This window comes from Scardinius erythrophthalmus (assembly GCF_964197995.2).
Source record: "Scardinius erythrophthalmus genome assembly, chromosome: 25".
Classification (NCBI taxonomy): domain Eukaryota; kingdom Metazoa; phylum Chordata; class Actinopteri; order Cypriniformes; family Leuciscidae; genus Scardinius; species Scardinius erythrophthalmus.
In genome coordinates, this window is record NC_138245.1 from 17,651,001 (window position 1) to 17,677,870 (window position 26,870).

The 26,870-nt window shown below is 36.6% G+C and overlaps 1 protein-coding gene across 17 annotated transcripts in view; it reads left to right on the forward strand.

Annotated features, from left to right (window-relative positions):
- Nucleotides 1–26,870, forward strand: part of magi1b (membrane associated guanylate kinase, WW and PDZ domain containing 1b) — a 137,039-nt gene that overhangs the window by 34,517 nt on the left and 75,652 nt on the right. The window lies entirely within an intron of this gene.

Sequence of the window (26,870 nt, forward strand, 5' to 3'; positions counted from 1 at the left end):
TTTAGCTGCAGTCTCTGAGGACGATGTTGGGCATGAACTGGCCCGTCCCTGCAGCTCTCCTCTCCAAAATCTTTTTGTCAGTCAGAGTGGATTCACATCTAATGCTGCCTCCCCTCAAAACCTCCTTTAGTTGTACTTCAAGAGAGCTGAGATTCTGCTATCACTTTTCAGTCAAGATGTTGTCGTTATCCATTTATTTTTATCTGTCAGCTCATGAAGGAAACAGATATATTTATTATATATTTATTTATATATTGATAGTGATTATTATAAAGTATGTGTGTGTATACACTCACCTAAAGGATTATTAGGAACACCATACTAATACTGTGTTTGACCCCCTTTCGCCTTCAGAACTGCCTTAATTCTACGTGGCATTGATTCAACAAGGTGCTGAAAGCATTCTTTAGAAATGTTGGCCCATATTGATAGGATAGCATCTTGCAGTTGATGGAGATTTGTGGGATGCACATCCAGGGCACGAAGCTCCCGTTCCCAAAGATGCTCTATTGGATTGAGATCTGGTGACTGTGGGGGCCATTTTAGTACAGTGAACTCATTGTCATGTTCAAGAAACCAATTTGAAATGATTCGAGCTTTGTGACATGGTGCATTATCCTGCTGGAAGTAGCCATCAGAGGATGGGTACATGGTGGTCATAAAGGGATGGACATGGTCAGAAACAATGCTCAGGTAGGCCGTGGCATTTAAACGATGCCCAATTGGCACTAAGGGGCCTAAAGTGTGCCAAGAAAACATCCCCCACACCATTACACCACCACCACCAGCCTGCACAGTGGTAACAAGGCATGATGGATCCATGTTCTCATTCTGTTTACGCCAAATTCTGACTCTACCATCTGAATGTCTCAACAGAAATCGAGACTCATCAGACCAGGCAACATTTTTCCAGTCTTCAACTGTCCAATTTGGTGAGCTTGTGCAAATTGTAGCCTCTTTTTCCTATTTGTAGTGGAGATGAGTGGTACCCGGTGGGGTCTTCTGCTGTTGTAGCCCATCCGCCTCAGGGTTGTGCGTGTTGTGGCTTCACAAATGCTTTGCTGCATACCTCGGTTGTAACGAGTGGTTATTTCAGTCAAAGTTGCTCTTCTATCAGCTTGAATCAGTCGGCCCATTCTCCTCTGACCTCTAGCATCAACAAGGCATTTTCGCCCACAGGACTGCCGCATACTGGATGTTTTTCCCTTTCCACACCATTCTTTGTAAACCCTAGAAATGGTTGTGCGTGAAAATCCCAGTAACTGAGCAGATTGTGAAATACTCAGACCGGCCCGTCTGGCACCAACAACCATGCCACGCTCAAAATTGCTTAAATCACCTTTCTTTCCCATTCTGACATTCAGTTTGGAGTTCAGGAGATTGTCTTGACCAGGACCACACCCCTAAATGCATTGAAGCAACTGCCATGTGATTGGTTGATTAGATAATTGCATTAATGAGAAATTGAACAGGTGTTCCTAATAATCCTTTAGGTGAGTGTGTGTATACATACATACATACATACATACACACACACATACACACATACATGCATACATACACATATACATACACACATACATACACATATACATACACACATACATACATACATACATGCATACATACATACATACATACATGTACACACACACACACACACACACACACACACACACACACACACACACACACACACATATAGGCCTATATATATATATATGTATATATATATATATATATATATATATATATATGTATATATATATATATATATATATATGTATATATATATATATATATATATATGTATATATATATATATATATATATATATATATATATATATATATATATATATATATATATATATATATAACATCTGCCACCTAAGATTGAAAACTTGTCTCCAGTATGTTGGCAACAATAACCCGTAAAATATAACGGTCAATTTTTCTGCTCCAGTAGCATTTCCAGTTCGAAGAACTTAGTCAGCACTGTGCTAAATTATCTGCTGCCTCTTTAAAAGCCCTCACTGCATATGGTGCTCTAACATAGTTTATGCAAGTCTGATGGGGTAATATTCCCACCCACTACTAATTCATGTGAATTTCAGATACATTGAGTAGTATGTCACTTGTAAGACCATTTTTGCATTCTCAGCACTTCTTAGCGCCTTCATCAAAAAAAAAAAAAAAAAAAAAAAAAAAAAACTCAGTGAAAATGTTGTTGGAAAAGGTCCTTTGATGAATTGCTAATGGCTTCTATTAATGGTGCTCCTGTTCCCTATGTTGATGGTAATTTTAAAGAAAAGCTTTTATATATAATTGTTTTCCTCTCAGCTGTTTAATGTTACTGAAATGAATCAAAAAGTGAAACTAAATTTGCATTTTGAGTGATGACATTTGAAAAAAAGTGAAAGAAAAGAAACAAAACTGCAGAGTCACTGCATTAACTCAAGAAAAGTCTTAATGCTCTGTCACACTATTACACTGTAAAAAAAAAGAAGATATGATCAATAAGTCATGGCAACATATTTTTTTTAACATTACTTTAACTCAACAAAATAATTTAAGCAATTTCAACTTTTTTGAAAAATAAGTTATATGGCATTGAACCTGATTTTTGAAAAGTTGAAATGACTTGGACAGTCACATTGTTCAAGGCAGAAACTGAACTTAAATTTTTAACTTTTTTTTTTTTTTACAGGGGTGTTGTATTTATTAATATTTTGAATTAGCTTTTATTTTTATACTTTAAGTCGTTAAACATAGTCATTTTTTAATGTGTTTTGTCATTTTTATTAGTTTTTGATTTTTAATATTTCTATTCAGATTAGTTTATTTTTATTTCAGTTTTAGTCATTGTATTATTTCAACGTAAACTTGTTTTATTTCAGTTAGTCACCAAGGCAACATTTCTTCAAATGTCTTAAAATGTATATTTTAACAATTTTTTTTTTTTTTTTTACAGTTTTAGTTTTACTTACCCATAGCAACACTGCATGGTCATGCAACATAACACAAACATTGTAATACATATTGAATTTTCTTTTTAACTATTGTAAACGTGCTAATGGACAAACTTATATGAAATTTGCTAGTTTTTCCTAAAGGACTCTGTTTTCCCCTGTGCACATACTCTACTCAGGAGAATTCTTTGAAACTGATAGCTCATAAGAGTAAAAAAATTTTGTAATAACTTTTTTTGACCCATTTAAAGATGTTTCATCTTTATTTTCACAGTACCTGGTTATTTTAACTCTCTGAATTTCTACCTGAGGTGGGCAGTTTCTTTTAAAGTCACCATGAAATGTGCAGAATTTATTATAAATGATTTATCCATTATACACATCATAATCTTTAATCAAAATAACTTCCCCTCCCTCTTGCAGCGACATCTCTTCTCTGAAGCCGTTTCACTCAGATATACGTCACATTAGACCTTATGTAGCCCCGCCCCTTTTCATCGCTGTGCTCTTTGTGTCCCGTCCTCTGGTTTGTATCTCCTCAGTCTTCTGACATTTGTTATGACATCCGCTTCAAACATTACAATACTCATCAATCTACTTCACCAGCTAATTACTCTTCAACAGTGATGCCATAGAAATATACAGAGCGACCGCAGAAATGGAAGTTCAGACTCAAAATTCTAAAGATGGTTATTTCTCTGGTGCATAAGCTCTATGAGACTATTAGAAAAGACTATTGCAACTTCCACTTAATACCGACTTTAAAAGTGTGGAAATTTCAGTCTTAATTTGAGTCGGTGTGTAAATGCTATAACTCTTTGTTCGCTATCTGATCTGATTGGTCCGTTCTTTGGGCTGGACGATCATCCCTGCCGGTCATTACACCCTGCTATCTTCCTAATCAGACCGAAAGGAAAAAGCTCTCATCTGATAGGGAGATAGATGGCCTTCACAATGGCCTTCCCATCAAAACTAAGGGCCATTGTTTTTGTCTCGCTCACTCTCTCTCTTTTAGTCTCTTAGTATAATTAGAAGTGAAGGTTAAGGACATAAGACAGCGCAGGAGATCGGCCCGAGAGATAACCCTCTATTTCCTCCCTCTGCACGTCCGATAGGCGGGGTCGGATCCTGGCATGTGAGGCATGTGTTGTTGGAGAGGGGAGGGCGGTTATATAAACTCAGGATCGCAGCCCTGGGTCTCAGCTGCCCTGCTTGAGCAAATGGGTATGACATTACCACAGCCCCCTTGTCTCTCTGACTTAGAAATGTTTTCATGTGTGTTTGTGTATGTACGGCCCTCCCGTGCCCTCCTAACACGCCATGCGGAACGTCACCCAGTGTAGTCAGATGGTATGCGTGACATCACAGAGCAAAAGCTTTAGCCCAGAAAATACTCCTCAGAGCATGAGACGGTGATTCTTTTTCTTCATTTGAGATTAATCTCGTTGTATTCCTCATTTGTAAGTCGTTTTGGATTGATGCATCTGCTAAATGAATAAATGTAAATGTAAATATGACCGATGTATTGAAAACATCTGTACTGTATCTTCTAGGAAAAAAATAACTTGACAAATACAGTTTTCTTTCCTGTGTTGGCATATTTCCGACGGCACATATCGAAAGATATAGACAATAGACAGTGACGCTATTTGAGTAGTACTATAATTGTGTATATATGTGTGTGTATATATATTTTATAATTATATTATGTTTACAATATTATATATAAATATATATATTTTTCTTTCTTTTTTAATTTTCTTATTGAATTCTCATTCTAAAAATGTACCCGAGATTTAGGGCTTGAGGTTTGAGTGCCAGCTTGCTATTCCTGTATTGCCTGAATTAAAAACCCCAATTAGATTATGAGATTTTCTTGAAATGATTTGGAATGTTGTGACATGTGCAGACAAGCAGTCCATCTATCAGGCCGTTGAATGTTGATTGGTGTGATCCCCCCCCCCCCCCTTCATTCTCATGTTGATGAGGAAATATTAATATTATTGTAATGTTCTGAGTCTGACACATGTCCATTCTTGAATAAAGCTAATAGGCTATCTTTCTTTAGGGTTTTTATTGCATTTTGATGGCAGTCCCCCTCCCGGGGTCCCTTCAGGGTGTTTGTTCGGATCATAGGAACGCTGTCAGGCACTGGGGCTCGTTCGCTGTTTGCATGACAGATTCATTTCCTCAGCCTCCGCTCCGCTGCGCTGTCGCCACAGTGATCTTTCCGTGCTTTTTCACATCGGTGTGATCAACCGCCATGTCCCTCACACTTAACGTATTCAGCATGCTGATTAAAAATGAAAAGAACACCTTTTAATGAAATAATAGTGTAAAAGTTCATGTTAACAGTGTGCATGAAAGCTTTTGTAAGAGAACAGATGGATGCCATTGGAGAGCCTCACACACACACACACACACACACACACACACACACACACACACACACACACACACACACACACACACACACACACACACACACACACACACACACACACACACACACACACACACACACACACACACACACACAGGGTTCACTCAGAGTTCACAGGTACTAGTGTTCAAACGTCACGTCACTTCCCAAACCTGCCAGATTTGATCTGTGAATCTCTTTCAGTGATTTTTCTCCTTATGGGATGTATTACTTTCTTCTTCTAATTTTAAAGGAGGTCATATCTTACTTTTTTCTTCACTAATAATGTTCGCCAAGTATATTTTCACCATAAACTACTTTTTTGTTTTACATGACATGACACACTCTCTCTCTCTCTCTCTCTCTCTCTCTCTCTCTCTCTCTCTCTCTCTCTCTCTCTCTCTCTCTCTCTCTCTCTCTCTGCTGCATGTCCTTTTGGACTTAAGTACAATAAATGCCCTCTTTGACTATGAGGATTCAAATTCTTCAAATTCTTAAAAGTTTTTAGAGTACAGAGAACTCTAACTCAAAAGATCAAGGAAAAGTCCAGTTATTTTGACATGCCCCTTTAAACAACAGAGCATGGGAGTGTTAGAGCACAGCCAGATGTTTCTGCGTGAGCTTGTGTGAACATACACTATTGTTCAAAAGAATTTAATGCTTTTATTCAGCAAGGATTCTGAATGATTCGAAGCGACAGTAAATAATTTGACATTGTTAGAAAAGATTTCTAGTTCAAAAAAATGCTCCTCAAACGTCCTGAAAAAAAGTAGCACAGTTTCCCCAAAAATATAGCCGTATTTCACAGTATTGCAATTTTTTACTGTATTTTTTGTCAAATAAATGCGGCCTTGGTGGGCATAAAAAGCTACTTAAAAAGAAAGAAAGAAATGGTAACACTTTACAATAAGTAAAATTTTTTTTGCATGGAATATCCCTTTTAAACAAAGGTGCAACATAATCCAAATGAAACTCTTCAAATTCAAATATATCTTGCAAATATGTCTTGAAGGGTGTTGGTGGTGAGGAGAGGTTGTGGTTCCCGGAGGCTCAAAAAAAGGTATAGAGATCTCAAGTGTGCCAAAGTGCTGACAGTGTGGAATGAGAGAGACCTGGAAAGTTTGTCTTTCCTTCCCTCAGTCCCAGCCCCATCTCCCTGTAATCTCTCTCACAGCTGTGTCAATGCTGTAAAAAAATCACATTCTTCCCAATTAGATCTTTGTCTGGTTTACCAGCCCATTTCTTCTGTGTTCACCTCAGATGGCTCTCAGTGGAATTACACTTTCTGTAAGTTTGCCACACAACTGGGGAGGTCTAACTCCATTTTTATCCACAAACACACAGAGGGCTGGGGCGCTGGATGAGATGGAGTGCTGAAAAATATATGTTCTGGCAAGAGAGATTTTATTTGAAACGATCTGGATTGAAAACAAGATTAAAGTTGCACCTGCTTGAGGCTACGGCTACATTTATCCGGATACATTTGAAAACAGCGTTTTTTGTATCAAAATGCTCTCTGTCCACATTAGCTTTCAAGTTACTCGTCCATATGGAAATGTCAGAAAACACTAAAATAATCTTACTGTGCATGCATAAAACAAAATAAAAGCTCCCTTAGATGATACAGAGAGATTAGACATAATAAAGTTCTCATGCTGTTCGTCTGGCATGATCTTTTTATTAGCAGAATATCTGTGTCCAATGTGTCCAAGTTGCACTCAATCGCCATTCCATGTCTGGTCTGAAACGCAATTGCCCATGTTTGACACAGGACAGCAAATGTGGGTAATTTTTCTGTCATCTTTGAAGGAATATAATATGAAGATACAAAGTAACAGTTATATTTAGCAACAGTGTGACAGTGAATAGCACATAACAGCCACATAACAGTTTTAACAGAGATATCTATCGGTATCGGTACATTATATTTCATATGACTGAAGCATCAGTTTTCAAATACCTCAATTTTCACAGTCCACACTACAAAAACTGCATTTTAATGTTTATCAACTTGAGAGAGCATCTTCAAAAAGCTATAAACGCCATCACAGGCTACCGCTACTCTAATCCGGATACAATTGCAAACATCTTTTTCTCTACATTGTGGCCTTCCACCCACCGAGACTGCGTTATTGTCCTGTGAAAACTGAGGATGAACTTCAAAATGGCTTTTTTCACGTTGTGGCATTGACTGTGAAAACTGAGGTATTTAACAATGATGCATGTTTAGTCGTGATGCATATTGTACCAATAGATATCTATGTTTATACAATTATGTGCCTGCTAGTGCCTGAGATAGTTAGTATCTCAATGAGCATTTATTACTCTTTTATATCTCTTCCCAAAAATCCCAAAAAAAGTCTGTTGGCGCCTCAGTAACTACTTCGCTCAGAGAAGCTGTGAATCTCAGCTATCAATCATGATGTCACACTCCCGTTTTTATAGCATCAAATAAATGTGACCTATACTGCATCCTGCCACCTTGGGGCGATCAAAACGTTTTGGCTTCACTTTTCCGGACTTGTGCGGCACTTGGTTTATACGAATGCGCAGCATCTTCTGAAGTTTCAGTGTGGATTGTGTAAGGCCCGCTATATTGGTCCAATCTCGGTTCGCCAATACACGGGGAAGGTATCACGTGTTCTGTCTTCACTCATGCAAAGTATTGGTTGGTTAAATTTGTACTACATTGATCATATGTATTTACTCGTTAATTCATTTGACTCCATAAATGAAAGGTTTTAATAACATCTGTGCCTCACTAAAAGTGAGTGAATGTTTGACTATTCCTTTTAACCATTAAATGAACAATGTCAAAATCAGTTAGAATAATCACATGTAACAATTTAATATTTCAGATATCAGAGATCAATTCCACAATCAATTCAAATGTCTAGAACATGGTTATACATTGGTTACACCAAAGAATCTTACCCAGCTTGTACCTGAGATAGAGAGAGAGAAAGGGAAAGAAAGAGAAAGAGAGAGAGAGAGAGAGCCCAGAGAGAGGGAGCACACCTTCCTTTATTCTCTCTTGACCAGGTGACATGGGGGATGGGGGAGACCACCCTCAAATGGCTTCTATTCAACGAAAAGGGGGGGTTGCCTTATCTGGCCTTATCTCTAAACCAGTTTTTTCTAAACTTCTCTAAACTTTCCTTTTATTTGATCTATCTGGATATGAGATATCTGTACCACTCACTTTGAGACATTTCAAATGACACCAAAAACATAACAGTCAATGTTAAATATTCACATTAAACCATGTTCTTGTATGAGTTCCTGGTTGTTTTCCGAGAGGAATGGGGGAGGTCCATAGATCGGGCCTCGACCAGTATTTTCAGTCTTACAATGGTAATCTTTTGGAAAATGCTTTAAATCGCTAGTGTGGATGGAGAGCATTTTAAAACAAAAACGCCGTTTTCAAATGTATGCTAATTAGTATTGACGTAGCCTCAGAGCGGACAGAAGGCGAAAACGTAGAGAGAAAAAAATGTATCTGGATTAGTGTCGATGTTGCCTAAAATGCCTTTTAATCCCAAAACAGCTCCCAAAATTGATTCCTAAGCATGTGTGTTGGAAGCCTTGTATAAAGTTCTGCTATTTGGCACTGGTTGGGCATTGTGTGGTGGTTGTAGGTGGTCCGGGGTGGGGGCGAATTGACAAAATAGTCCTTTTTATTTTACTGATTCAGCACATTGCACGCCTGTGCACATCTGGAGAAAGGGGAGGGGAGGTCTACCTTCTTGTATTCCCTTTTTGGCATCTGGGAAACGCAGTCACTTTGGAAGTACTTGGATGTGTTTAGCGTGTGAGCCTCTGAGAAATGCTGATCTGCTGTGACATGTTAACATAGCATGTGATCACACATGGCGTATGAGCGTACGTGTCAGAGAGTCTGCAGGAGGTAAAGTAGTAAGCGACGGTTTAAGATTCAACGTCTTAATGTGGCGTAAAGCACTTCTGCTAAAGAGCTTACAGCTTAGTTAGGATCTCATCTTTATCTGCAGAGAGAGAGAGAGAAAGAAGAGGCATTAAAGTGAGGGATGGTTGTAGCTCTTCTCCAGAGGAAGGGAGGGATCTGGTGTTCTTATGTTGCCATGATGTTTCCGTGGGACTACAGTCATTTACTGTTATGAAACTCTTTCTCAAGGCCTTATGCACATGTATCTACAGCAATATGTCTGATCACATTTATATAAACTGTACCGTTCAAAAGTTTTTGTTCGGTATGTTTTCTTTTACGTTTTAGTGTCACATGATCCTTCAGAAATCATTAGAAAACATTTCTTCTTATTATCAATGTTGAAAACAGTTGTGCTGCTTAATATTTGATTGGAAACCGTAATGTTCGATTGCTTTAAACATTAATAGCAGACTTTTCTCCTGAGCAAGGATGATTTGAGGCTTCATTTATGCGTATAGAACATACAGGACAATATCTCACATTTAAGGTTATGGGTTTATTCTCTGACCCTAAATAAACAGAAGAAATAGTTCTTGCAAAAATGGTTCATCAAACACATGTGTTTATTAATGTTATTCTGCTCTTTATTGTGACTATCTTTTTCCACTGTTTCCTGTAGAAAGCTGTGTTCATTTGAATGTTTAGTCTTTTTTCCATTATCTAATGTGTGGAGGCTCAGACTGTTTTGTGGCTGCAGGGCTAAAGGCATGGAGGGCAGGATGGAGGAGTAACTGAAAAGGTTTTGTTAGCATGTGGGAGGGACGGTGGAGCGTGGGGTTGAGTCTGGATGTTCTGGAGCGCTGCCAGGTGGAGTTGTTGGATAATTGCATCATTATCTCTGGTTCTCTGTGCATGAGCTCCTTCATCTCATTAGACAGCAGTAAAGTGGCTATACAATGGCCCCACCGCATGCTTCCATGACAAAGCTTGTGCTCTTTAGCACTATTAGCTGTGGTATGAAATTAATCATGGATTTATTTGTGTTCTGTACACGTGTTGCCTTTCAGCTGAAGTGTAATCTAACATCACATCAGTGTTGCAATTAGGTGGGGGAAATTATTACTGTACTGTGTCAATATAAACGGACGCTTTTTTTTTTTTTTTTAAGGTAAAGTTCAGGGTTCACTATACTTGTTAAAATAATGTTTTTGCTTTGCTTTGTTTTTTGTTTTTATTTAGTTTATGTGTTCTGTTTGTTTTATGTTTTTGTGTTTTTTGTTTTGTTTTTGCTCTGTTTTTATTTTACTTTTTGTTTAGTTGTTTTAGTAAATTTAGTTTTTCGTTTAGCTTTTTGTGTTTTTAATTTAAATTCTGTTTTGTTTTTCTTTGTTTTGTTAAATTAAGGTTTTCTGTTGTTGTGTTTTTGGTTTTCTGATTTTTTTAAATTATTTTATTATTTTGTTTTAAAATATTTAGTTTTTCTTTTGTTTTGTTCAGTTTTATTACATTCAATATAATTTAATGTAATTTAAAATTTAATTAAAGGTGCATTGCGCAAGTCTCTGAGTTTTTGCAGAACTATGCCCCCTCTGGCGACAAGCGAAACTGCAACACTGCAACTGAACACGCATGATGTCACGCCCAGTCTCAAATTCCGACCCGAATCCCTCTTATTTATTTTACTGTACAGGATTATAGAGACAATCGCAGTGATCAGAGAAGGGCTCATTCAGCCCATCAGGCAATTGTTTAAGCATGTATGGGTTAGAGAAACGGGTATTTTTAACATGAAATGTTGCGCAATGCACCTTTAAGTCTAGTCCCTAGTGATTACTTGCTACTTGCATTGTGATGTTACAAGAGCCCCTTTCACACAGAGATTCCGGAAAATACACAGATAATGTGTACCGGGATTTGTCCTGAGATCGTTTGATTTTGGTTAATTCACACTGCCAGTGATTTTCCAGAATCTGTGAGTGCGTTCACACACATCTCGTAAAGATCCCGTAAAGACACGTAACGTTGGGTATTTAGTGAGGCAAGAATAATTGCATAGGACTCTGGTGTACTCACAACTACAATACAATTTTGTCCATCATATATGGTATCATGATACAGTGCTTCTGAAATAGCCTACTCTATTCATTACCAATTTGATCTACGATATATCTTGATGTAGATCTATGTGTAACAGAAGAGGCAAAAAAGTGTTTGTTCACAGTATTCGTATTTATTCAAGACATTGTGATGCCTGCTTCAAAAACTGACCACTGAGATGAACCTGTCTTGCAAAGTGCACAGTGTCTGAAAACATAACATTACTGGACTTCTGGAAATAACAGAAATACATAAATGTACAAATAATGAATGCGAAAATTAAATAAATACACATTTCAGTTCTTAACAACGAAGTTCACCCTCTGCAGCAGCTCAGGCGACAACAGCACCTCTAGGGTCATCATGGCCAAATTCGTGCTCTTTTGTCCATTCCGGATTAAATGAGGTCTGACGTTTCGGCATGTTAACGTTATGATATGACGTAGCCATCACGTGGACTCCATGTCGTGGAGGCTTGTTTACGTTTTTAACCAATGATATATCAGATATTTATTTGACACCGCTTTCAGCCAATCATCGAAAGCGTGGCTCGTTCCCCATATGCTGTAGTATCGCTTGTAGAAAGGTCTGTGCGATGGCACATGGATCATCACTACGACACACCCCTTACGGCATTGGTCCTGGCTTTTGTTCACACAGGGCTCGTTCCGGGACTGATCCCGGCAATGTTACTAGGTCTCCATCCCGGCATCGATCCCGGCATCAATCCCGGGACGTGTTTGCGTTCACACAGAAAGCACTCTAGCAATTTTACGGCAATTTCCTGGGATGAAAATTGGGATGAAAATTCACAACGCGCTGTGTGAAAGGACCTTATAGTGTGTGTCGATATCTCATAGTGAGAAGGGCATAATAAACTGCTGAAGATTAACGGGTATCAATGAAGCCTTTAGATTTAAATTCCAATCTCTATTGGTTCATTATGTTCGGGCCCCTCTCTATGCAAACCAGTGCAGAAAGGTCACTGATTGGTTTTGCCTAGTGAAATATGGGCCGCGCTGGCTGGATCACCTCCCACTCAGTGCTTCATTTCCATAGCACTCCCTGAACATGTGCATATTGTTTAGGACAGGTGGGGAAGAGGAAGTGATATTTTCCAGAAAAGAAAAGATAAAACGACGAGGCTCTTGTAATGAGGGGAGATGGGACTGAAATGGAAATGATGTTGTGAGGAACCTATTGTTGCGGGTCCTGCTTTCATAAAGAGGTTGATGACATGTAGCATGAAAGCGTTTAGTCACAGTGCAGTGGAAGGAAGGAATGAAGGAGCCTGCACTGCAGAAAGCTGTCACTATACCAGCTTCATGATTAATTCCCTCACAGTACAAGAGAGTCTGCAGCCACTACAGCATAGATAATCCTGTAAACGTCTGCTTTTACTTGTACTGTTTTAGAGAATTCGTATAAACTTTTTAAAATTTGGCCTGATGTTGGATATGAAAAAGAACTATTAACTCCAAATGCAGTGTCTGATGTGACGCAGGTGATCAGCGCAGCCATGCATCAGGCCTTTGTTTGTATCAGTGCGGGTTGGTCGGCCTGACAGATTGCGAAGCCCCTCGGGGTGTAAATTTACAGACTCTGCACATATGGGCACTTGATATTTTAAGCATGAAAATTTAGGAACAATATAAATCTGGAAGGCTAGGCATTAAAATTGCATGTGCTTCACATTCCCTTGGCTACTCAATGAGTATGGTTTGAATGTTTTTGTATTCTAATCAAATTTTGCTGTTTTTTTTCTAGGGTAACCTTGAATCTGTTTTTATGGAACAATGATGCAATGCTATTTTTTGGTCTGATCTTTTAATTTATTCAAAAATACATTACAAATGCAATACATACTTAGATGAAAACAAATCTTTAGTGATGTGCATGTCTCTTAAAATATCAGATCATTTGACTTTTTATGACAAGGCAAGGTTAGTTCATTTATTAATAATTCATGATGTTTTTTAAAAAATACTTGAGGTCAGTAAGATTTTTATATTGTTTTTGAAAGAGCTCGCTTATGCTCAGCAAGGCTGCATGTATTTCATTAAAAATACAGTCAAATCAATAATGTTGTGAAACATTATTTTAATTTGCAGTAACTTTTTTTGTTTTAATATATTTTCAAATTTATTCGCAATGGCGAAGCTGAATTTTCAGCAGCCATTTTTGATGCATAGAAAGTTCAATAGAACAGCATTTATTTGGAATATAAATATTTTGTTACATTATAAACGTCTTTACTGTCACTTATGATACATTTAATTTATCCTTGCTGAATGAAAGTATTAATTTCTTTCAATAAAAAAAATTTCTTAAAAAAAACTTTGAACAGTAGTGTATTCAAAAATATAACTGATTAAGATGTGTACACTAACATGTATTCAAGGTATAAGGAAAACAATTTTTTTTTATTTGTTTACACACCACACAACATTATTATTATAAAATGTATTCTTTTTCATTATTAATGCAATTAGATTTGAGCTTTTCCTGAAAATAGTATGAATTTTTTTGTGGACGCTCTTGTATTTTTATAATATATTTTTAGACTGTTTACAACTTTTATTCATGTATGATATGTTACAGTATGCATGTAAAAAGCACTTTATAAGAGCTACCATATTCAAACACACATTAATGTGCCACAGTTCAAGAGAGGCTTAAGACTAGATTTTATACTGATCTAGGATTTGAAGCTCTCTTTTATAGCTCATGCGATTTGGGTTAAATTTGCTTTTGGGATAATTTTGTTTGTTTATGGAGTCATTTATTTAATTTAAAATTCATTTTGCAGAACAACAAAACATAAGTGCAGTGGAATGGTATAAAAGTTGTGTATGGTCTAGTTAGTATGCTGTGTAAATCGCCACAGTATGCACTGTTGTAGAGGGTTGGATCAAAGCTGCATTTGGGACACTGTTAGATTAGTGTGCCAAAGACTTGTTTGGGAAGGTGCCTAAGCCTGTGTTTATGATGTACATGTATGTATGCAATCAGTCTCTCTCTCTCTCTCTCTCTCTCTCTCTCTCTCTCTCTCTCTCCCTGAGTGTAGATAAATGTAGTAGACCGGGGCAGTTGAGTGAGTGCGCTTCTGCTGCTAAATATAGATGGAGTCAGTGTGGCGTGTGGAGGGAGGCCCTGATGTGGATAACTTCACCTTGCCTGCTTCTCTGACGTTTGTAACATCCTGCTGGCCTGTGACTCAGCATCACCGCTGCAGAAACTAGGCCATGGCCATCTGCTCAAGGGTCAACGCCAACCCGAGGATGAGAGAATGACAGGAAAAGAGTAGGATGGAGAGAGGAAAAGTCTGGATGTTGAATAAGAGTGATAGTAAAAGGTGGTGGGAGTGAAATCCCAGCATTAAATTGTAGCACGGTTAGGGGGAGCCGTAGGGAATGACAACAGTGAGGGTAAAATAAAGTGTTGGGATGAATTAGCTGGTGTCCAGTGTGTGTGTTTCACTCACAGGTTATGGTTTATTCTCTTTCCACAGTACAAAGCCTGTAAATGACTTTTGTGAACATGCCCATTATGCCCATATTAAAAAGCTTGGTCCCACTTTATATTAAGTAGCTTTAAGTACTATGTACTTACATTGAAATTAATAATTTGATACAATGTACTTATTGTGTAACTACATGTTTTTACATTGTACTTACATTTTAAAAATTCCTGCATGTAATTACAGCTGTAATTAAATTATGTAATTACACAGTTGACCCTTCCCTTACACCTTAACTCACCCTTAAACCTACCCAATCCACCACACCTGTCCCTAACCTTACCCGTATCACACCTCAATAGCAGCAAAAGTGTTTTACAATACAACATGAACACAATAAGTACATTGTACTTATTTTTTGATGTAAGTACATAGTACTTAACGCCACTTAATATAAAGTGGGACCAAAAGATTTGTAATTCTTTTATTTAAAAGAAATGCTAGCTTAGTATATACCTTATGTAAATGTTCAATTATGCATTTTTTTTATACTATATTTATTTTATTGTCTGGCATTTCATACAGCTCCCCCTGGGGTCCTATAGGTGGAATCAACTCGAACAGCTGGACAAAATTGTTCATTGATGATAATTCCATCTAAGTTCCATGCCATTTTAATTTATTTTTCAATTTAGTCTACATTATTCAGCGGGCAAAAGCATCCCTTTTTTATTTTATGTGTTATTTTATACATTTATTTTGATTTTTATTTGGTTTTCAATTTTACTTTATTTGTTTATTTATTTATTTATTTATTTATTCCAGGTGTTGTAGACCTCTTTGTATTGAACACAGATTATTTATATATACTATATAATTATATCAGAATGGAACAAATTTAATTTCGAATTCGGTAAATGCTTTAACCGAATTTAAATCGACCATTGTATGTATATTATTCTCACAAGAGCCCTCTTAATAAATAAATTAGCCATTTCAACTTTGGACCATATTCACACACGCCCCCTAGTGACAATCTTGGAAAGATCTAAGATGGTGTCTGTGGTCTTGGCTCAGCTGGCTGCTGTTTGCTTAGTCACAGAGCTGTTCTCCTTGAGGGCTCCAAAGGAGGACGCCACGTGCGTTTAGTTATTGTTGCATCAGCAAAATGAAAAATCATTGTGGCTGAGTGAGAGCGAGACAGGTTGGTAGTGTTCTTGTTATCATGGCTGGCGTGGTGCCTCACCCCTGAAGTCTGTGTTGGTTGCGTGGAGGGGTGCCATATTGATTTATGAGTGCGCCCTGCTGCTGTTGTCCCGGCGTGGGGTGAGAGTGAGTTATATCACAGAGGCTTTAATCAAACCCAGTCGTGCGGCGACACCCAAACTGATAGACACGGTGTGACGGAGGGTATAAGAAAGTGAGACATGCATCAATATGATTTAAAAAAGGAAGACAAGGACACAAGAATAGATTGAGGGAACAATTAAAAACAGGAGAAAGAAAGATGGCATGGGAGTTCAGAGGAAGGAAGGAGAGTGGCAGGAAGCAGGAGAGTGAGGAATAGGCCCTCAGCAGTGCAAACACAACACAATTTTATCGGAAATGGGGCCTGAAGTTTCTGTAAGCGATATGTTAAAGTCCACTAATTCTTTGTGCCATAGTTTGGTTGAAGCCTTTGGGTAAAAAGTGTAGTTTCTAGTCAGTCGCCTTTAAAATGTGTGACAGGAGCTCATTTAAATGGTAAATATCTATCCATCCATCCATCCTTGTGTTCCATCTACCTACCTGTCTGTCTGTCTGCTTTGATTTTCCTGACATTTGTATCAGAATTTACTGGAAAGAGAATTTGGGTTAAAGAAGTTCTCAGATGGGCACATTTACTGTAAAATACAACCCAGGTCAATCCATTTCCATCTACTTATCCTGCCTCTCTTATAAATCTCCTTTTGTAATGTCCTGAAAGAGCCAGACTCCTGTAGACTTAAAGCACATGTAAGGTTTGCCCTAATGAGGAAATATTTTGTCGGCAGTCAAACAATGATGCTAAGCTGCTTCAACAGCCATTCCCATCAAGCATAGAATGCAAGCTAGCAGTGTTAATAGACTGTGCTAATTAATTGTGTTACTTCGCACCGGGTGTTCAGAGTCTTAATGCTTTTCTCTTAATCCTGTCAGAAGGGTCTGATTTGTTTGGTGGCGTGAAAGTTTAATTTGGTTGTCTGATGCTTGACTGGATTGAATACGAAAAAAAAAAAAAACATATATATATATATGTATATATGTATGTATGTATGTATGTATATATGTATGTATATATGTGTGTGTGTATATACAGTGCTATGCATAAGTTTAGACACCCATGCTAAAGTTGACTAAAAAGAGGAATAAAAAATCATCTTTTGGAAATTGAACTTAATGCCTTAATTTAAAAAATGAGGAAAAATCCAACCTTTAAGGACACCAATTTTCTTTATGAATGAATAATGTATCGTAAATAAATAAATGTTCTTCCTTAAAATACAGGGTGCATAAGTTTGGACACCCCTATGTTAAATTCCCATAGAGGCAGGCAGATTTTTATTTTTAAAGGCCAGTTACTTCACGGATCCAGGATACTAGAGATTGGCATGGTTTTATTTCAGTTAGCCTAATAGCTGGTTTGATTTGCATTGAGAGATGATCTTATGGAAAGTACTCCATGCCAATCTCTAGGTATGGTGAAGGCTATGTGATGATGTGGGGCTATTTTAATTCCAGAGGCCAAGGGAACTTTATCAGGATGCATAGTATCCTGGATCCATGAAGTAACTGGCCTTTAAAAATAAAAATCTGCCTGCCTCTATGGGAATTTAACATAGGGGTGTCCAAACTTATGCACCCTGTATTTTAAGGAAGAACATTTATTTATTTACGATACATTATTCATTCATAAAGAAAATTGGTGTCCTTAAAGGTTGGATTTTTCCTCATTTTTTAAATTAAGGCATTAAGTTCAATTTCCAAAAGATGATTTTTTTATTCCTCTTTTTAGTCAACTTTAGCATGGGTGTCTAAACTTATGCATAGCACTGTATATATAAATTATTGTATAATTTATCCCATTTAAATGTAGATAACTGAGTAATAACTTGAGTTAAACTATGTTATAAAGGGCTGAGGTAATTTATTGCCAAAATACAATTCATTCAATACAAGTAATTTAATTAATATTAAAGTTTAACCAAAGAAATAAAAATCTATAACCTATTTGCCATCATTATTTTAATATTAATTTCAATTTCGGATGATGTTTTTTGCTATTACATTGCAATGTAAAGAAGAGTGACAAAATTATTGAGATTATTTGAGACTGAAAAATGTACAAAAATAGTATGCATACTTGGTATTCTTGTCATTCCATTTACTATAGCACCCTTTTTTATTGCTACTGAAGACTGACCACTTCAAGGGTAAAACATTTATATAAGTGTTATGATCTTTGACTTTCATTTTTTTGGATTTGCGCCATTCAGCACCTGCTGCAGAAACTCACTCTTAGTGCTTTCTGGACAATGAAAGACTCGCATAAAGAAGTATTATCAGCCATATCAAACTTATGTTACGTGAACATCTTGGTGTTTTTTTTCTGTCGTGCATGCTGCGGTAACACACATCGCCTTTCATAAGTTTGGGCATCTTATGCTCACCATGGCTGCATTTGTTAAATCAAAAATGCAAAGACTGTGAAATATTATTTCAATTTAAAACAACTGTTTTCTGTTTTAATATGTATATTTTTATAGGCAAAGCTGAATTTTCAGCATCATTACTCCAGTCTTCAGTGTCACATGATCCTTCAGAAATCATTTTAAAATGATGATTTGGCATAATATTTCTTATTATTATCAATGCTTGTTGTGCTGCTTGGTATTTTTATGGAAACTGTAATACATTATACATATCTTAACTGTCACTTTTGATCAATTGAATGCATCCTTGCTGAATAAAAGTATTAATTTCATTTTTTTCCCCCATCTTAATACTTAAACTTTTGAAATGTAGAGGATATAAACTTGTAATGAGCTGTTGTAATACTTCTGAGTTCAGTGCTTCTGTGTGATGTTAATGCATTTACATTCCCATTCACACTCTCACCCAAACACACTGATAACCCCAACAGTAGTCAGACACATCCATAAAGGCCAGTCAAGTTAAAAAACCTGTCTGATGCAATGCCTGCAGTCAGAGAGGTCTAATATAAATGACAGCTCTATCTGATCAACACTGCATGTCTGAGATGAATCATTGGAGGCATATTTTCTGCCCAGAGTGCTGGGAATCAATAAAAGCAATCTGGAATGTGGTAAACAATTTCACTTGCTACTTGAAAGAGATGCGGCTGTAAAGTGTCCCTGTCTTTTCTTTTCTTTTTTTTTATCTTTTTTTTTTATCTCATGACATATGGTCATTTAAAATCCTCCGGATGAATGGCGATAGGCTGTGATTGTCATAAATTACAGCGCAAAGCAGTGTGTTCCTCCTCATAAATGTGAGGTTAGTGTGACAATGTGACTGCACTTATATTAAATAGTACTGCTACATAAACACATTAAAGGATTCTTATTTAGTTTTTTCAATAATTAACGTTAAAAACAAACTGGCTATTTTCTTCTTCCAAGTTTGGTATGTCTGGACAATAAGTAATTGCAGTAATAGTGATGTTTAACCCAAAAATTCAAATTCTGTACCAAATTTGCCATGTCTTTAATATTAATTGTAATATTGTAATATATTTGTGAAGTATAATTGGGGTTATTTTGCTCTTATATCAAGGGTGTTTTCAGGGTAAAATGTCCAGGAAGAGCATCAGTAAGACCTTTTTTATTTCTTTAACTTTGGAATGAATCACAGAGCTCATAATTTGCTATGTTTATTTTTTGCCTTTTAAGCTGTAAGTGGCACCAAAAAGCTGAATGGTAAACCAAAGTTTACCTGTTATTGTGTGTGCTTGTTACCATTAACCACCAGTAGGGGGCGGCACACTTAAACATCAAGGCTGGATGAGTGCTGCTCTGACCAGGGTTGCCATGGTGACACGGCCCAGTGTGATGCAGGCCAGGCGTGATGGAGGGAAACAGAGAGGGCAGTGTAGAGCTGAGAAAGAAACGAGAGCAGAATACCAAACACACGCCTGTTTACAGACCTCATACCTGTTTTTCCACACAGAATCTTAGAGCAGCAGCACACTCTCTGGTTGTGTTTGTCCCACTGTATTCGTATGTAATCACCACTGGGTTTTTAACCTGTGAGACTGCATATTTTTCTCAATTACTCAGATTTATGCTGAATATAATGCTTATAAACATACTTTTAATAGTTTAGATAGTGTTGAGTGTGAGCGGTGGGCTGAGGGTGTCAGCAGATTGATCTTGTATAGGGGATGGATGTCTAATAAGAGTAGACTCATTAGACGACACTTTCAGGCCTATGGTGTGACCGCAGGGTGCCTTTGAGCATGTTTTTAAATGATGGTTAACTATGATGATCAAGTCTCCTCTACAGTGTGGTTTGAACATATATATGTTTGCATTTATATATATATATGTGTATATGTATGTATGTATGTATGTGTGTGTGTATATATACAGTGCTATGCATAAGTTTAGACACCCATGCTAAAGTTGATTAAAAAGAGGAATAAAAAATCATCTTTTGGAAACTGAACTTAATGCCTTAATTTAAAAAATTAGGAAAAATACAACCTTTAAGGACACCAGTTTTCTTTGTGAATGAATAATGTATCGTAAATAAATAAATGTTCTTCCTTAAAATACAGGGTGCATAAGTTTGGACACCCCTATGTTAAATTCCCATAGAGGCAGGCAGATTTTTTTTTTAAAGGCCAGTTACTTCACGGATCCAGGATACTAGAGATTGGCATGGTTTTATTTCAGTTAGCCTAATAGCTGGTTTGATTTGCATTGAGAGATGATCTTATGGAAAGTTCTCCATGCCAATTTCTAGGTATGGTGAAGGCTATGTGATGATGTGGGGCTATTTTAATTCCAAAGGCCAAGGGAACTTTATCAGGATGCATAGTATCCTAAATTTTTTTTTTTTTTAAAAATACTTAAAAATAAAAATCTGCCTGCCTCTATGGGAATTTAACATAGGGGTGTCCAAACTTATGCACCCTGTATTTTAAGGAAGAACATTTATTTATTTACGATACATTATTCATTCACAAAGAAAATTGGTGTCCTTAAAGGTTGGATTTTTCCTAATTTTTTAAATTAAGGCATTAAGTTCAATTTCCAAAAGATGATTTTTTATTCCTCTTTTTAGTCAACTTTAGCATGGGTGTCTAAACTTATGCATAGCACTGTATATATATATATATTCACACACACACACACACACACACACACACACATATGTGTGTGTGTGTGTGTGTAAATATATATATATATATATATATATATATATATATATTTACACACACACACACACACACACACACACACACACACATATATATATATATATATTTACACACACACACACACACACACACACACACACACACACACACACACACATATATATATATATATTTACACACAAACACACACACACATATATATATATATATATATATATTTACACACACACACACACACACACACACACACACACACACACACACACACACATATATATATATATATATATATTTACACACACACACACACACACACACACACACACACACACACATATATATATATATATATATATATATATATATATATATATATATATATATATATATTTATATATATATATTTTTTTTGTTTGTTGTTGTTTCTCCTGCCCCGCCTCAGACTTGACGGCGCTCACATGGGTTGCCAGTTTGAGCACACGCAACAGGACAATGAAAATTGGCAACGTGCAGTATCACAGGCCAAAACAATAACAAACATTCCAGCCTGGAAACGCACATTTCAAAGTAAAATAACTGGCTGTAGAAGTGTTTTTCAGACAAACGAGTATGTGAACTTAATATGTTTGCATATATTGAGGAAACATGCTATGGTGTTTTTTTTTGCTTTAGTAGAGTTGAAAAAGTTACTTACAGCACCTTTAAGTAATGATCCATGCTCCTTTACCCTGAAAACTGTTCAAAAGGAATTTGATATAAATTATAGATGTTTTATTGTTATTATTATGACAAATTATTAAATATTACACACTGTTATATGTTTTGTTAGTATTTTATTATAATATACATACAAAAATACAACAACACATATTACAAAATGTTAATATAAACATTAAAAAAATAGTTGAGTTCTTGTTTGATTATCTAAGTTAAACAGAACACTGTTCATGTGGAATTGGAAGTTGGAACATGAATTTACACTGGACCAAAAATACTCAAGTGCCTTTAGACTTTGCTGGTTAGTCTGAGTGTGTCAGACACTTTCTTCACTTATCTGTCAGGCAGCCGTTTTTTTTTTTCTTTCCAAGAGCCTTTCTGAACAAAGTTCTATTTCCTGCTTTCATGCACAGGCAGAGGAAAACGTTCAGAAAATAGTTTGACTCCAAAGAAATTTGCAAATCTGACAGTTCTTTCATTTTCCATCTCCACAGCCAAGTGAGTAAAACAAGACTCTGTTCAGTTACTGGATTTCGTTTTTCAGAGAACTTAGGGCTGGCGTCAGCTGGCAGTGATGTTTCTGAGTGGCACCAGGTCCTGTATTCACACGCATGCACACTCGCTCACTCTCTCTCTCTCTCTCATCTCGCCGTTTGTCTGATCCAGTAATCTCTTCTAAACACACCGTGCTTTAGTTTATTCTGATGGGCATTGAGATCCAGCAGGTAGCTGAAGATACACCCTGGCAACTGAGACAGTTGTATTACACACTTTCGTAAATGCAGATACACATAAATTCGATGGAATGAATCCAGCATGCTTTGGCTCTCTGTGTTAAGTGGGTGTTCGCATTGATATCAACACAAGCATTAATATACACAGACTTGTCTTTCCTTCTGAACTGCCTGCCTGTGTTTGGAGAGTGGTTGAGTCAAATACAAACTGTTAAAAAAATAAAAATAAAGACAGTGCTGCTACTTGGTCATCTTCACACAAGGATTATGGACACACTAAGCAAGAAGAAACCAGTCAGCCTTGTAAGATAAGATGTGCACCATTTGGCTGTTGTATTTTCTGTCTAGAGGGCCTGCATAAATCAGCAGAGAGTCAGCGAAATGAAGCAGAACCGCCGGCCGCACAACAGATATCATACAGCAGTTTGAAAGCTGCAAGATGAATTAGGTGCTCCAAAAACTGATTCGCTTAATAAACAATAAATAATCCACTTAGAAAACATCGTTCATTCCTTTATGTTTAGGAGTCATTTTGTTGGGCCTTTTTTTTTTTTTACGTTGATTTTGTGGTTCTCTCTGTGCTTTTTGTGTGTGAGTAATGTGCTTATTATTGGTTTTAAGATATGCTGCACTCCCCGTTTAAAAAATATGCTGTAATCATATTTTCTTCACAAAACACTTGTTTCCTCGAAAAGGTGCTTTTAGACCCATTCTTTGCCCTGCACTAAAGCCTTTTCCATATCACTCACAATTCACATAATAAGATTACGTCTTGTGTAATCTACTCACTGTCTGTAAAAAGTGCATGGGTCTGTGTAAAAACACACCCTAAACATTTCAGTACACTGCATTATTTTATTTTTGCAGTGAACCAGACCAAATAACGGCACAGTAATTAAAGGAGGCGATATTCCAGATATGGGGTCTTTAAAGAGAGAGAGACAGTGGGCCGCCTCCTTACATCATGTTTTTGCTCTTTGGAATAGTTAGCCGATCTCTAACATTCAGATCATACCAAATTGACTTAGTGTTCTTCGAGTAGTGGTCAAAAATAAAAATGATTTCAATGAAATGAATGCACTATGTTTTGCTAATGTTTTTTCTTCAATATTTTGTATTTTTAGCGGATTTTATGGTACTACATTCTATTTATGCAGTAGTTATAATCCGTTTATTCACTTTTTGAGCTGTCATAAATTTTAAGTGTGGTCTCCTTTGAAAGACAACACTTGGCAGATTATTGCTGAAGTGAAAAAAGTTGAAAAAAGTAAACTTAAAATTTATATATTCCAAAACATGTTTTACTCTTAAACTGCGAGAAAATCATAAAGCCATAAGGCATAAAAGTTGTGTTCCAAATTTAAGCTTAATATCTCAAAAAATGAGCTTTTAGTGAGATGCACAGTACAGAAGGTTCCACTAGATGAAATTAGTTTCCCATTAATTTCCAATGCAGTCCTTTTTGACCGTGAGGAGTTAAAGGGTGACTAATTTTTTCAGGACCATTTAAGCTTTTCGAATCATGTCTATGATTTTTTTATTTGTGTGTGTGTGTTCAGATAGCAAGTGTCAAAACCTTTACCAAGTTCCGTACCATTCCGATGAAGTAAAAAAAAAAAAAAAGGTAAAAATTTTCGGTCAAAAATAACAGAGGGTTAAAGTTAACGTTTTTTTCTTTATTTGAAGTTTTGTATATGTAAAAATATATCTTTCATAATACATATTGTCTTTATTATTTAATATATTGAAACATTTATTTTATTCCTTATTTATTTCTCTATTATTTCTCTATAGGAATAAATGCCTGTTTAGCTGAGAAATATGTGCCTATTGTAATTTTTCTGTATGCATTTGTTATTTATCTCATTTTAGTTTGACTAACATATTTATGGCAGCCCCTTTTCAATTGGAAAACCACGGCTGTAGATTATAGACATGGGGATTGCGATAAAACTTTCACATACTAGTACAATATTTTGTACTGATTAGTTGTGAATGTCCACTCAAACCAACAGATTTCACTGTCCGATTTTACAACAAAATTACTGTCTTGTTTAAAAATTCGTAAATTAAGCCAAGCCTTTGTTTTATTATCCTTCACATTTCTCTGTCTTCACATCTCAGTCCGTGTGTCCTGAAGCTCAGATCTCGTCAGGTTTAACGCTGTTTGGCCAGGAGTCCACTGTTGGCGTTGAGTCAGAGTAAGCAGCTAATTGGAATAAAGTGAGTTTGTGATGATGGATGGGGGGTGGGTGTGTAGTCTGGCTGCCGTAGGTTTGAGTAATGACTCACAACCTGTTGCAGGGATTAATTCACAGCGGTATGCCGTGGCGCTAACATCAACGCCAGACTGCACACACCAACTCAACAGGAAATTTCACACTCGCATATAATTCCCGTTTTAGTTCTGAAAAAGCAGTCTAATGGGTTTCGCATCAAAATGTATTTTTAGACTTGGATGTGGCTAGATTAAGAAACGATCCTCCAGAGGTTCAATTAGAAGAGAAGAGCTCTTTTCTGACCTTCTAGTTTGCACATTGCCTGGCAGAGCTGTTTCTACAGATAACTGTACAGCCTGCTCAACACGGCAGCAATAACACGAGCTGTGTGTGCTAAAAGTACATTTTTACCTCACTGTGCATTTCAATTGAGAAACCAGTGAGAAATGTTTGTGCATTTTACTGAACGATTTGTAGGCCACAATATTAAATACACTCACACTTAATTACTGAAAGCATTTCTGTGGCAATTAATTATTAAATATTCAATTATTGTAAAAGAAAACAATGCAGGGCAGGGATTTGGTTTTGTCTGTTGGTTGTTGATTGGATGGAGGCAGATCTAAATGCAAGCTTGCAGTCAATTGTAAGAAAGGGGCGGGGTTTAAATTGATAAAATGATTGGAGAAGTCCAGCACCAGAGAAAAAAATATATTGTTAATTGGAAGATCCAGTTATGACATTTTGAATTAAATATTAGGTCAAAGTTAAAAAACGAAACATATGCATGGTTGAATCACTCACAATAAGATCAATGACATGCATTTAGCAAATTAATAAGGTGAATTTCTAATTCATGCTGACTTTAAAGATCCATAAAGACTCTGGATTTTGTGATTTCATTTTTGCAAAAAAAAAAGTATTATTATTTGTTTGAACACACTGATGAGAGTTAAAATGAAAGAGTATTAAAAAAAAGGACAATGAGTTTCAGTAGACCTAAAACACATCCAATCATAAAATGAGAAAATGGTTTGATGTTTCTGCAAAATTATTAACTGTTTCAGGAAGGTGCCTATTTGTAACATCATGTGTATGTTGATTTAGCTTTGTCCACATCGAACAGGCTGTTTTCATCCTGTGATGTAGACTTTTGAGTTGTTAAACTGTTCTCATAAGTAGTTCATTTGGACTTTTTGTTCCATTTAGTTTTATATTTCTTAGCCAGAATTCAATGCAGAAGTGCTGATGTGGTATCAGACTCCTCCAGTCTACACTTATCTTAGTCAGTGTGTTGTACAAAGGTATTCCCGTATTCCCGAAACACCCCACAGGAAGAACCGCATTGGAAATCAAGCGGTTTAGTGACTAGGCGGTGATTCTGAACATGTGTTTATCTTCACATTTAGAAATTAGTGTGAAAAATCTCCACATCTTGATCATGGCTTGTAGGTTTAACAAAATCGTAGAGTCTCTGTTTGTTCTTTTAGGATGCAAAATGCTGTTCATGAGTATTTGCATCTTCTATGCACCCTCTATGAGCCCGGACTGGTGGAAACTTCACAGTGGATTATTACCAGACAGTTTATGCGTGTTTGTCACATAAGTTTGCATTCGAATTAAAACTACAAGGACAGAGGACGGCATTTAGGACTTGCAGCGCTTAGTATCACCATTGCAATCAATTATGTATGTTCATAAAGTTTAAAAATGCAGTTTCATTTGATCAACGACAGACTACAGAGCTGGCGAGAGAAAACTGAGAAACTGATTACATCATTAGGCTTTAATGAGACTATCCATTCAAAGAAATTCTCCAGAAATGCAATATTCCCATTAATCCGGTAAAGGGAAATCCCTGGAGTCACTTGTACATGTGAGAAATCGAGAGTTTGTCGGAAGGCAATGCCGGCGAGTGA